The sequence below is a fragment of the Mercenaria mercenaria genome, chromosome 16, assembly GCF_021730395.1.
Source record: "Mercenaria mercenaria strain notata chromosome 16, MADL_Memer_1, whole genome shotgun sequence".
NCBI classification, from domain to species: domain Eukaryota; kingdom Metazoa; phylum Mollusca; class Bivalvia; order Venerida; family Veneridae; genus Mercenaria; species Mercenaria mercenaria.
Window position 1 is genome coordinate 34,484,222 of NC_069376.1, and position 13,726 is coordinate 34,497,947.

Below are 13,726 nucleotides of genomic sequence, written 5' to 3' on the forward strand. Positions count from 1 at the left end.
CCGAGATCTTATGGTGACACAAGTTTTGTGCAAGTCTGATTAAATTCAAATCATAAATGAAGCTGCTATTGTGCAGACAAGGTCAAAATAGCTAATTCTGGCCCTTTCAGGAGCAATCACTCTGGAACCCATAATGGAATCTCGCCAGTTCAAGAAATGAACCGAGATCTTATGGTGATACAAGTTGTGTGCAAGTTTGGTTAAAATAAAATCATAAATGAATAGGGGTGGGTATTGCCACGAAAATTGGTATTGCGATATACTGCAATATTGTATGTGGATATTGCAATATACTGGGATATATTGTACCAGTTATTTAATGAACAAAAACATGACGAATCATACTGTTTTTTTTCAAATTTATTCAATTAAAAATGAGTAAAATGACTAGTATCAACAACACGACCTTCTCAATAAATAAAAATACCAGTAAACAAAAAAATAAAAAGTTTTGACTAGATTATGGGGAGTATTACCGAATATTCAAAAGCAAAAGTAGACTGCGTCAAAATTTTTTTTGATTTATTGTGCGGCACTACATTCGGTTTACGGATACAATCATATTACACAGGTTGCTCAATTCACCGACTATAAACGAGGAAAGTGGTATAGCTGTTGTATGAATAATAAATTCTAGTTGATAGAAAAATTACTAATGAGTCGCTGACGGATACGAAATTATATTTATCTAAATTTTCGTATTGGTTTTATTATGTGGAAATGGGTCCGTAAAATAGCTGTAAACCAGTCTGCTACCTGCACCGGAAATGAAAAGAGAAAAACGAAAACAAAGTTGAATCGTGCTGGCTGCTAGAAAAGGATTTTTTTTGTGAATCTTCTTGGTTTACGTTGGTGTTACTTAATGTTATAAAATAACCGGTATTCTAAAATCATATCGCAATATCGTATCGTCGGAAAAAAACATCGCAATAACCGGTCTACCGCGGTATATCACCCACCCCTATAAATGAAGCTGCTATTGTGCAGACCAGGTCAAAATAGCTAATTCTGGCCCTTTCAGGGGCCATAACTCTGGAACCCATAATGGAATCTTGCCAGTTCAAGAAAGGAACCAAGATCCCATGGTGATACAAGTTGTGTGCCAGTTTGGTAAAAATCAAATCATAAATAAAGCTGCTATTGTGCAGACAAGGTCAAAATAGCTAATTTTGGCCCTTTCAGGGGCCATAACTCTGGGACCCATAGTGGGATCTGGCCAGTTCAAGAAAGGAACCATGATCTTATGGTGATACAAGTTGTATGCAAAAATAAAATCATAAATGAAATCACTATCGTGCAGACAAGAAATTGTTGACGGACGCACGGACTGACGACGGACGAAGGGTGATCACAAAAGCTCACCTTGTCACTATGTGACAGGTGAGCTAATAAAAAGTTTCTATACTTTAAATGATTTGTTTTTGCCTGTCACTTAAATTTAGATTTCCGCGCATATAGAATCGGGCGAAATCAACACCCGAATACGTTTTTGTTTAAGTGAAATAAGTAAGTTTACAACATCATGTATGCATGTCTTAACATATATTTGATGCCTCTTAAATACTTCCGTAATCCTAGCCTATCCTCATAGGGTTGTCTAGGAATGCGGAACTTCCGTGATCCTAGAATCGGAGGCTAGGATTACGGTACCGTAATCGTAGCCACTGCCTTATATAAAATTTATTGTTTTGTATCGGTCTGTCTTATTACCCCAAGACACCCCAAGACTACCCCAAGACACCAAAAATAATGATTTAAATGTATTTTTGAACAGTATACCTTTAATTAAAATCAAAATAACCCAAGTAAGAACATGGAGAACTTAGGTACAGACGTATTAGACCTTCCTGGTACAGGTAAGTAAGAAAGAAAATAATGTAGGTCGGTTTGAAAATCGCAGCACGGGAGGTAACTACAACGGATTAAAAATTATACCTAATTGAATTATGTCCCTTATGATTGCGAATGCATTAGTGCAAGTTCCGTAAAATATTGAAAATGTTGTATAAATAATGGATCAACAATAATGCAAAACTGAGTTATGCAACTTATGCTTATGATACAAATAAAATATTACAATACAATTTACAATTGTAAAAATAACATACTGATAGTGTATTTCATTTTTAAATTTATTTTTTTTGTCTGAAAAAATGTAAAGAATATTCAGAAATTAACAGGCGGCCAAATCAAAGGAACTGTTATTTTACATGTGATTATTTGATGAAATAATCAATCAAACTTCACGCCTTTGCTAAGTGCTAAAAAGCCGGCATCTTATCAGCAACACGTGTTACGCCAATTATCTATGCGATGGCTGTTGTTTGACATGTTATCATAAATTAACACCACGTGTTTGGCCGATAATTATCTTTAATGATGCCCGAGTGCCGATTTGAGAAATAGCAGTATAATCAACAATTGATTGAATTAACAACCCTTCTTTAATCTAAATAATCAATTAACGTTTGTTTTTTAATATTTAGTTTGATGTACTGTCTTTTCCTAATTGACCACCTTTTATAATCCACAAATACAAAGGGCCAATTTTGATAAATTAAATCAAACTGACAAAATACTTTAACTCGTTACTAGGACGGACGGACACCGGGACCATAACATAATACGTCCCTTCGGGCATATAATAAAGTGCCATCTGTGATATGCTATACAGACAAACAAATGAGACTTGAAACACTTTTTATCAAACGGAAAGAAACAACCAATAGGAATAGATAGAACATTTAACTTGGGGAACTTTTTTGTTACTGTGCTTGTTTATAAAAACCAACGAATCTTTAGAAAAGGCACTACAGAAAACCCTATATTTCTAGGACCAGTTCTCTTGCACAAAGATGCAACGTATCAAACGTACAAAAGTTTCTTGGAACGCATAGCTACAGAAATAGATGCCGACATAGAAAACATTGAAATGAGGATATCCGAAAGCATGGAATTTGGAACCGACGATGAGAAAGCACTTACGAAAGCAATTGAACACGTATTCCCATCAGCTAAGCGATATTTGTGTACCAAGCACTTAAAAGACAATGTGAAACATTATCTTCAAAACAAAGTAGGCATACACACAACTGAAAGAAATGTTTTGATTAATAATTTATTCGGCAGTGGAGGGCTAGTAAATGCAGATACAACAGTAGACTTTGAAAGTAAAGCATCCGAAATTGAAAACAAAATATCTGAAAATCACGAATCTTTTACGATTTAGTTAATCTCATGTACCAAGTTCTACCATGTTGTATTGTTCAATCAATCTCATGATCTCATGCATATTCGTCAGTATAGGACTCCGACGTGAACTGCTTTTTTATATACATGTATAAAGCTGTCGGTAAACTTTTTATGTGCCGTTTATATTTGTGTTGTACTGTTTAATTAATCTCAGGTATATTCTCATGAACTCTTTTTTCATATATATATATAATGCTGTTGGTATAGGACACCTAGTCCTGCCCACGTGGGCCGACATGCTAAGTGTTTTGGATGAATGTATATATAACAAATTTAAAAAACGAAAAAAAAAAAAATGTATACTGGTTGGGAACCAATTTCCGGACACATTTTCATATTTCGGCTCCATTATTCCCTAAAAAATATTTGACATAAATACAAGAGATCACAGAGTGATCTTGGCGCCCACCAATGTGCCATTTTTGAGTGTTCCAAATTTCAAGACTTACTGACTAGCTCAAGGTCAAATTTCATTTCCATACACAACACTGTGCATGTGGTCCAAATTCGAAAGCTGTAGCTTGAGAAATGTGAAAGTAGGTCACTAGATCAATCTTAAGGTCAAAGTTTAATTCGGTACACAAAACTATGCAAGTGGTCCAAATTTGAAGCCTGTACCTTCAAAAATGTGAAAGTAGGTCACTAAGTCAAAATCAAGGTCAAATTTCACTTAAGAAACAAATCTATGCATGTAGTCCAAAATTGAAGCCTGTACCTTCAAAAATTTGAAAGTAGGTCACTAGGTCAATGTCAAGGTCAAAGTTTGTTTCGGTACACAATCCTATTCATGTGGTCTAAATTTGAAGCCTGTAGCTACAGAAATGTGAAAGTAGATCACTAGGTCAATCTAAAGGTCAAAGTTCATTTCGGTACAAAAAACTACGCAAGTGGTCCAAATTTGAAGGCTGTAGCTTGAGAAATGTGAAAGTAGGTCACTAGGTCAATGTAAAGGTCAAAGTTTGTTTCGGTACACAAAACCATGCATGTGGTCTAAATTTGAAGCCTGTAGCTACAGAAATGTGAAAGTAAGTTACTAGGTCAATCTTAAGGTCAAAGTTCATTTCGGTACACAAAACTATGCAAGTGGTCCAAAAAATTTGAAGGCTGTAGCTTGAGAAATGTGAAAGTAGGTCACTAGATCAAAATCAAGGTCAAATTTTATTTTTGGAATACAGAACTATGCATGTGGTCCAAATTTGAAGCCTGTACCTTCAAAAATGTGAAAGTAGGTCACTAGGTCAATGTAAAGGTTAAAGTTTGTTTTGGTACATAAAACCATGCATGTGGTCCAAATTTGAAGGCTGTAGCTTGAGAAATGTGAAAGTAGGTCACTGGGTCAAAATCAATGTCAAATTTCATTTCGGAACACGAAATTATGCATGTCGTCCAAATTTGAAGCCTGTACCTTCAAAAGTGTGAAAGTAGGTCACTAGGTCAATGTCAAGGTCAAAGTTTATATCAGTGCACAAAACTATGCATGTGGTCCAAATCTGAAGGTTGTAGCTACAGAAATGTGAAAGTAGGTCACTAGGTCAAAATCAAGGTCAGCTCATGTCAAGGTTCATCTTGCCACTCAAAACCATACATGTGGTTCAAATTTGAATGTTGTAGGTTATTGACAAGAAGTTTTTAAAAGCTTTTCCCTATATAAGTCTATATGAACCATGTGACCCCAGGGCGGGGCCATATTTGACCCTAGGGGGATAATTTTAACAAACTTGGTAGAGAACCACCAGGCGATGCTACATTACAATATCAAAGCCCTAGGCTTTGTGGTTTGGACAAGAAGATTTTCAAAGTTTTTCCCTATATAAGTCTATGTAAACCATGTGACCCCCGGGGCGTGGCCATATTTGACCCTAGGGGGATAATTTGAACAATCTTAGTAGAAGACCACTAGATGATGTCACATACAAAATATCAAAGCCCTAGGCCCTGTGGTTTTGGACAAGAGGTTTTTCAAAGTTTTTCCCTATATAAGTCTATATAAACCATGTGACCCCCGGGCGGGGCCATATTAGACCCCAGGGAAATAATTTCAATTATCTTGGTAGAGGACCACTAGATGATGCTTCATACCAAATATCAAAGCCCTAGGCTCTGTGGTTTTGGCCAGGAAGATTTTCAATGTTTTTCCCTATATAAATCTATGTAAATTATAGAAATAAACAAAGGGCCATAACTTACTAAAAATTTGTTGAACCAGTCTGATTTTCAGGGGGACACAACTAGAGTACCAATACATCATTCTGACAAAGTTTGGTCAAAATCCCCCTGGTAGTTTCCGAGGAGATGCGATAACGAGAAATTGTTAACGGAAGGACGGACGGACGGAAGGACGCCGGACCACGGACGCAGAGTGATTTGAATAGCCCACCATCTGATGATGGTGGGCTAAAAACACACACTGCACAAACTTCAGCTCCTTCCACATCCGATGTTGTAATCAGCATCGTGTTGTGACGTAAAATATGCGTTACATGGGGCCTCAAATGGGGTCACTAAAATAAGTTATTTTTCCCATCAGGTAAACCAGTATCCGGACAAATATTTTGACGGTGTTTTGTTGTTAATTTGATATCAAAATAAGTAATTAAACTGTTTCTACACATTTCATTATCATTCAACTCTTCAAAATTGCACATGAAACATAACCCGATGTTCAATAGCAGCTACGAAAGCAAACCGAGATTGACTATAAAAAACTCGAATTTGGTCTTATACGAAATCTTGATAAATCCAATAGATATAGAATAAAATTAGTGCAAAAATCGACAGCCCTGCAACTTGCGTAACTTTTAGCCTGAAATTAAAAGTAGAACATGTTATCAGCAGACAATCATTATGTAGTTTGATTATTTCTACCCCACTTGATACCTCGGCATGTGTGAACTACTGCGCATGCGCAATGCTATCTTCATGCCCCGTTAAGACAGAAAGCTGTTTTGTAAACGCAGGTGAGTTATCATCAAAAACCCAAACATTATACAGCCTTATAAAATAGTGGTTTGTTGTAGACATGAACTTGATGAAGAACAAACATCTAAATGATCTAGATGAAACAATTACACAAATAACAACGAAATAAAGCGGATATGACATGTGTCAGGAAACTGGTCCTGTCCGGAAAATGATACCCAACCAGTATATAACAAATTTAAAAAACGAAAAAAAAAAACGGGCCATGACAAGAGCGCCTCCCCGTGGTGTGGCCTGGATATAGTTGTACTCTGATACAAATAAATCATTTAAACTCTGTTTTTCCATCCTTTATTTTGGATCATATTGGACACTAAATAAAAACAGAAAATAAATAGAAATTATTTAAAAAGCTTAACAGAACGCTATTATCCGTGAGGAATAATCAAGCGGTGTTCGTGTTATGAGTTTGCTATTTGGTACACCTATAATCATTACCGTTACTGCAACTCAGAAATTTCTGTTGAGATTTTCTTTTAAATAAACTTATAAAATGGGCATAATTAATTGAAGAATATTTATTAATACTTTAGCGGTTACCTCCCTTGGTTTAATGCTGTAATGATAAGACCGGCCATATTATATTTTTTAAAATAAAGTAGCTCAAAATATCACAGTTTAAAATTATATTTTAATGAAATATACATAAATAACCATTTATTTGAAGTCTTGGGGTGTCTTGGGGTAGTCTTGGGTTAATAAGTCGGACCCTTTGTATTGTATTGTATCCCCACATCACTTATTACCTGTGGTTACCTATTACCGGTGCAACCCGAAAATCTCGAATATTTACTTCCTGAAAAGCACTTCCGGAATCCTTTGTTTACAAAATTACACGACTATTCGTCAAGAGTATCTTCCGTGAAATATTTCCTTCCTAAGGGTAAGTTACTTATTTATTCAATATGAATTGATAGAAAATATGTTTTTCCAGTGTACTTTACTGATAAACTTCAATAACACTCGATGCATTATGAATAATTCCCCAGAAAATAAGTTACAGAAGGAGTTTCCTCTTGCAAATGACGTCATCAAGCACTGCCTCACACATGCGCTTTTGGCGCCCTTTTTGATGAACAATACTACTGGACTAAACTTCCGACTTTTCATTGTTAAGAACTGAGAAATCAAATTTCATTCAATATTGTGTGCATGTTATGCATGTGGTAAGGTTTTTTGTTTATTTCATTACAGTTACAAGCTAAAGTGTGATAAGTGTGGTCATTGGACACACCTGAAAAACTGCTGTGCTGTGAAGTTTTTAAGGAGTCATGATGAGTTCTTTAAATCACCACTGAATGTGATAATTCTGGTTTACCTGTGATTTGACAAAAGGCAGTGGCTAGGTAGCCGGTTCCGGCTACCTAGACCTTTAGTCTACGTAGCCGGTTCCGGCTACCTAGACTAAAGGTCTAGGTAGCCGGCTATATATATACATATCATATATGAACATGTAAGTAAAGGTAGCCGGCTTTAATAAACTGTATCTATAAAGGATTATAAGGATCATTAAATTAGTTAAATAAAATACATTTCTTCTGATTTATTATTAATTGTTTGTGGTTTACCTGTTTATTTTGCCGTATTTACGCACTCATATCGGCGAACATTTTGTTATGTTAGAATGTACTCGATACATATTCGAGATACAGCGATTCATTCCTAAAAGAAAACAAAACAAACAGTTTTAAAAAGGCAAAACAAAGAGCATCATCGTATATTAAATGATGCGACTCTACTGAACATAACGACGTTGGATCATTTCGTGTGCCTTTTTTAAGTGAAAATTTTAAGTGATCATTACTTTCGCACTTCTGTGTGCGTCTTTAATTAATTATCTAATTACTTACTAATTTCTTCTCCGATTTGTCTACAATTCAATGATCTTTATTGGTTCTAATTGTTTGTTTGAACATATGAGCTCTTTATTCTAAGGTAGCGTGATAAATGTGAAATGTAAAATTACATAATTACATGTATATATCAAAAGACCTAATTCTAAAGGATCGCCGACAATTGAAATCATCTATCAAAACTGGTGTATTTTTTACATTATAACAAACTACAAAAATTCATTTAAATTTTACTTTTAATTATAAACATGCCATTTAAACACGCGATGACGATAACGACACTTTGATCATTTGTTGATAACATAACAAAATATCGCCGATATGATACGAGTGCATAAATACGGCGAAATAAACAGGTAAATCACAAATAGTAAATAATAAGTCACAAAAAATGTAATTGATTTAACTAATATAATGATCCTTTATAACAAAATTTATTAAAGCCGGCTACCCTGACTTACGTGTTAATATATGATATGTATATATATAGAGCCGGCTACCTAGACCTTTAGTCTAGGTAGCCGGAACCGGCTACGTAGACCTTTGGTCTAGGTAGCCGGAACCTAGCCACTGCCTTGACAAAAATGTGACAAAGTGCTGTTTGTGATATTATTCATTTATTTTATTCATGTTATATGTTATAATATAATGTTCTTCTCCACAGCAGATTAAATAATCCAGTAGCCAGAACTTTAAACTGTGTTTACTTGTTATTTTTGTGTTTCTGGATGGAAGTTTAATGCAGTAGCATTATTTCCCACAATTCCACCGGTAATAGGTAACTGTAAACATACAAGATGGCGACCATGGTAGGTCAAAACATGACCTATTATTGACGATAATTCTGTTCCCAGGTGAATAAAATTAACTTTTAATGAAAAGAAAATACTTTTTTCTTGAAAATGAGTTTAATTTTAGTAAGCATGTGAATCAAATGTCATTTATTGTGGAATATCAATCATTAATACACCGGTAATTGGTACATCCAGGATAAATATCGCACAAACAGAAAGGATGTTAGTCAAAACGTCCCCTAGTCAAAACGTCCCCAAGTCAAAACACCCCCCATTTTGGTCAAAACGTCCCCCTTTTCTGGTCAAAACACCCCCCTTCCAAAATTTACCAGGTCAAAACACCCCCCTTAAAAATTACATATGTAAATACATATTAATTAAGTTAATTTGGTAAATATTAAATGTTCATTATACTGTTTTACATGCATAGTTTTTAATTAGAATGTTGTAAACCATTAGTTATAGAATGTTATAGCATTGTTGTGAAATTATATCTGATGTTTATATAGTGAAAAAGTGATGTTTCTGTTATTTAATAATAAAATTAAATGAAATTATAATGTTGTTATGTTATAAATGAAATTGTTACAACTGCATGAGGACAAAGGGATAATGGATCATAAAACAAGATGTTTGTAAACAATTATTTTTTAAGTATCTAAAGTTTAATTGCACAATAATTAAATAATGTGGAAAAAGTTATAACTATTATATTCAACCACTAATTTTCTTAGTATCCTAGTGTATGTATACTGTCTATCTCTGTGAATAGTGTGTTGGATTGTTATTTGTTTAAATATCGGTGCTTTTATAAGATAACGTTTTTATGGAGTATCCTTGCATTAAGTGTAGAAACGAAGTCAGACCGCGTCAACATGCCATTGCCTGCGACTCGTATGGCAGCTGGCAACACAGAACCTGTGACACAGGTAAGTTATATTCATGTTATTATTATTATTATTATTGATTTCTTGAATTACTAGACTTCAGTAAGCAATATCTTTTGCGGAATACTTATCATATTCCGAATTGTCTAACTACTTTTTTGGCAAATATGTAATTTTCTGGCTGAACTATACATCATAGAAAATTATACATTATTTAGATATATACATTATTTAAGGAACAAAAAGGCCCATTACATAGAGTTATACAGTTTGTATGTTTACATTCCATTAGCTGACCAAAATCTGATTAACTACTTTTTACCATTTAATAATATTTGTATTTTATTTTATAAAATATTGTAAAATCTGGTCAGAAAGAAATAAACAATATACAGATCATAATCACATTATGAAAGCAAACAAATTCAAATATACAAGTAATCAATGCATTGTCAAGTTAATCCAATCAGAGGAGATAATGTGTTATCAGTAGGTGTTAATTCAATCAAGAGATTCTGTATATTGAATGGAATGAGAAATAAATAAGAAATATTTATTTTAAAGTACCAGAATTAAAAAGAAATAATGGGTCGTTCCATGAGGAAACCTGTATTAGTGACCAAAAAAACAAAATTAAGATAACAAAATATTCATTAAGAACATTCTTTTATCTTTAAAATCTTAAAATTTGAAGTAATTATCTTAAAGTATAGGTCCATGCATTGGCCAGAGTATTCGCAACTTTGGACTGGTGATTATGTTCATGCTATTAGTATTTCACTGCCTTGATAAAAAAATTTATGATTTTTATAACACTCTTCTCTTCCAGCAACAGCATGATAAGAGATTTTTTTCGGAAAATTATTTATAGTTTGTGTAAAAAGGTATTATTATTTATAGTTTGTGTAAAAATGTATTAAGTTAAACATTCTTTTCAGTAATATCATTCTCTTACTACGGTATATTTTTTCAGTTACTTATGCATAATTTGTCATTTCTATCTCCTATAACTGTTTCTTATGTCTTTTACAGCTACCGTGCAGGGGTTATGTCTGCAAGTTCCTTGCTAAAAAAGATGAGCACCATTTACAAACGCAGGCTCACTACAACAGTTCATGAGGAGGAATAATTGTGATAAAAACATTAACTAGCATAGGGTAGATTTGACTTCTTGATATTGTGTAGCTGGAACACTTTGAATTATTATATTGTGAATTTGACTTCTTGGTGTAGAACAGTGAATGAATAGTGCGATATGTGATTTTTACTTAATAACTATGCAGTTGTGACTGTTCTGATGTTTTATTAATGTTTTATAAATAAAGTTATAACTCTGATCAGGATTTTTGTTCATTCTACACAAATTTAGATTGTATAGAAGAAAAGATTTTCCCTTCATAAATGTTCACACCTAATTACTGGTGATAAATAGGTTTATAACACCTACTAATATTAAGCCCTCAGCACAATTAATGCACAACCATGTATAGTTGATAGGTGTTGATTGCATTAATTAAGGTGCTAATAAATCATAAAATTTTGTGTATTATCAAAACATAATCCATAAGTTTCAAACCCTTTAAGGTAACTTGACAGAGAAAACCAAGATGGCGTCACGAAATTAGGGTTGGTCACATTATTTACTCTTATAGACGATATGCTGCTACAGGGGTCTAAAGATGCATTTTAATCATTTAACACACACATAAACACTTGTGAAAATGCTTTTAACTTATAAAAATATATAATCAAATGTTCTGAAACTCACCATGAAATCTAGTCAATTTTTGTGCGCATTTTGCAGAAAAGTTATGTATCCAAACTGAAAAAAAAATATATCCTCATATCTTAGAATGTGTCCTTCAGGTGCTCCACCTATGAACAAAAGAACTTATCCACTGAGTTTTATGCTATTTGCTCTGGAATTTCATCAGTAAATTATAAATTTCTATATTTTACACCCTAAAAAGTTGAAACCTGCTTGCAGTATGAGGGTCGTTAAAAAAATTCAAAGTACATGTAAGTTTACTTTGTCTTTATTTCTGAGACTTTACATCCTCACATATTAAGAGTTTTGAGTGATGTGTTCATTTCTTAGTAATTCTACATTGTTTGTATTTAAATTTTATAAAACGTTTACAATTTTTTCAACCTTTGTCCTAGTTGAAATGTGTTTGCTACTGTTTGAATAACCCTCAATGTCAAAACTTTACTGACTTGCATGGAAATCTCATGGAAAGTGTGGATCTTAGGTCATACTAAATTAATGTATGTTTAATGTAATTGATAAAGTACATTTTCTTGATTTTCTGTTGCCTCCAAAAAGTACAGAGACAGTTTAGATAAGGATTTTTTTCATTTGAACATGAAAGGGTAATAAAATATAATGTAATATACCCAAAATCAGCTATGTTTAGGTTAATTTTCCATTCATAGGACTGGGTGAGTTTTACAATAAACATATTTTTGGAATTGCATAGCCCCTTGGTACTGAATTTATTTGCTACAAAATATTGAAATTTATAATTTACTGATGAAATTCCAGAGCAAATAGCATAAAGCTCAGTGGATAAGTTCTTTTGTTCATAGGTGGAGCACCTGAAGGACACATTCAAAGATATGAGGATATAAATTTTTTTCAGTTTGGATACATAACTTTTCTGCAAAATACGCACAAAAATTGACTAGTTTTCATGGTGAGTTTTAGAACATATGATTCTATAATTTTATAAATTAAATGCATTTTTACAATTGTTTATGTGTGTGTTAAATGATTAAAATGCATCTTTAGACCTCTATAGCAGCATATTGTCTATAGGGATAAATAATGTGACCAACCCTAATTTTGTGACGCCATCTTGGTTGTTCATGTCAAGTTACCTTAAAAGATATGAATTAATTAAAAAGAATTAATAGATCTAATACAAAAAAAATTAGGGGGACGTTTTGACCAAATTCTAAACTGAATGGGGGACGTTTTGACCAAAATGGGGGGTGTTTTGACCAGGGGACGTTTTGACTAGGGGACGTTTTGACTTGATACCAACAGAAATATAAACTGCATTTAAACAGAACCTAGCTCTTACCAATATAATGTAGAATGACATCAGTTGATAAGTTTCACTTTGTCAATTAAGTGATCCATACATGTATAAAAATAGATATATAGCCTATTCAATCCACGGCAAAATTTTCTAGATAAATGGCGAAACTTAATAAGGGGAAACAACTACAGTAATACGACGGTATGTCTAAAACACCGAACACGAGTCATGTCCGCGGATATGACTGGTAAATACCGAACATGAGCGATTATTATTTTATTAAAGCAATATATTATGTTTTAGTGATTTAAATTGATTATTTATGCTAAAAAAGTATACTGGTACTAATGATAAACCTGAACAGAAAATGCAGAAAATGAGGTTTTTTACCTGTAACACGTCATATGCACGAACACTCCCTTAGGCAGATCCATACAAACATTAATGTTTTTAAGTTCTCTTTCTTTCCATACACCGTTACCCTATGGAATCAGCTGCCACCCCTGATCGTTAATCAGCCTGATCCTGAACATTTCAGACATGCTGTTAACGCATCCCACTACTATTAAGTGACTACACCCTGTTTTATCCTGATTTTACTCTTGTTAATACAGTTTTATCTTGCACTATCTTCCTTTTGACATCTTACTGTCATTCTTTTAACTTTATTCTGGCACAGACGCGCACCTGCTAGTTATACCCGAAAGGGGCGTCAAGCAGTATACATACATACATACATACATAACTTTTTTATTTCTGCAATTTGTAATCAATGGTCGGTTTCAAAATAAAGCTTAACATTTGCTGAAAACTTTACATAATTCATATTTATATTTAGTTAACAAACTCACACGAAGTGAGGCCCTGAAAGGGGTTTGTAAAATGGCGACTGTAAGCAGGTTGACTGATGATAAATT

At 33.5% G+C, this 13,726-nt stretch overlaps 1 protein-coding gene across 1 annotated transcript in view; it reads right to left on the minus strand.

Annotated features, from left to right (window-relative positions):
• The window catches only part of LOC123540961 (zinc finger protein 808-like), an 80,395-nt gene extending 67,424 nt beyond the window's left edge, over window positions 1–12,971 (minus strand). The window contains exon 1 of the mRNA XM_053526684.1: window positions 12,852–12,971. The gene's annotated coding sequence lies outside the window, so the exon portion shown is untranslated. The remainder of the gene's footprint in view (window positions 1–12,851) is intronic.
• Window positions 12,972–13,726: the final 755 nt, after the last annotated feature.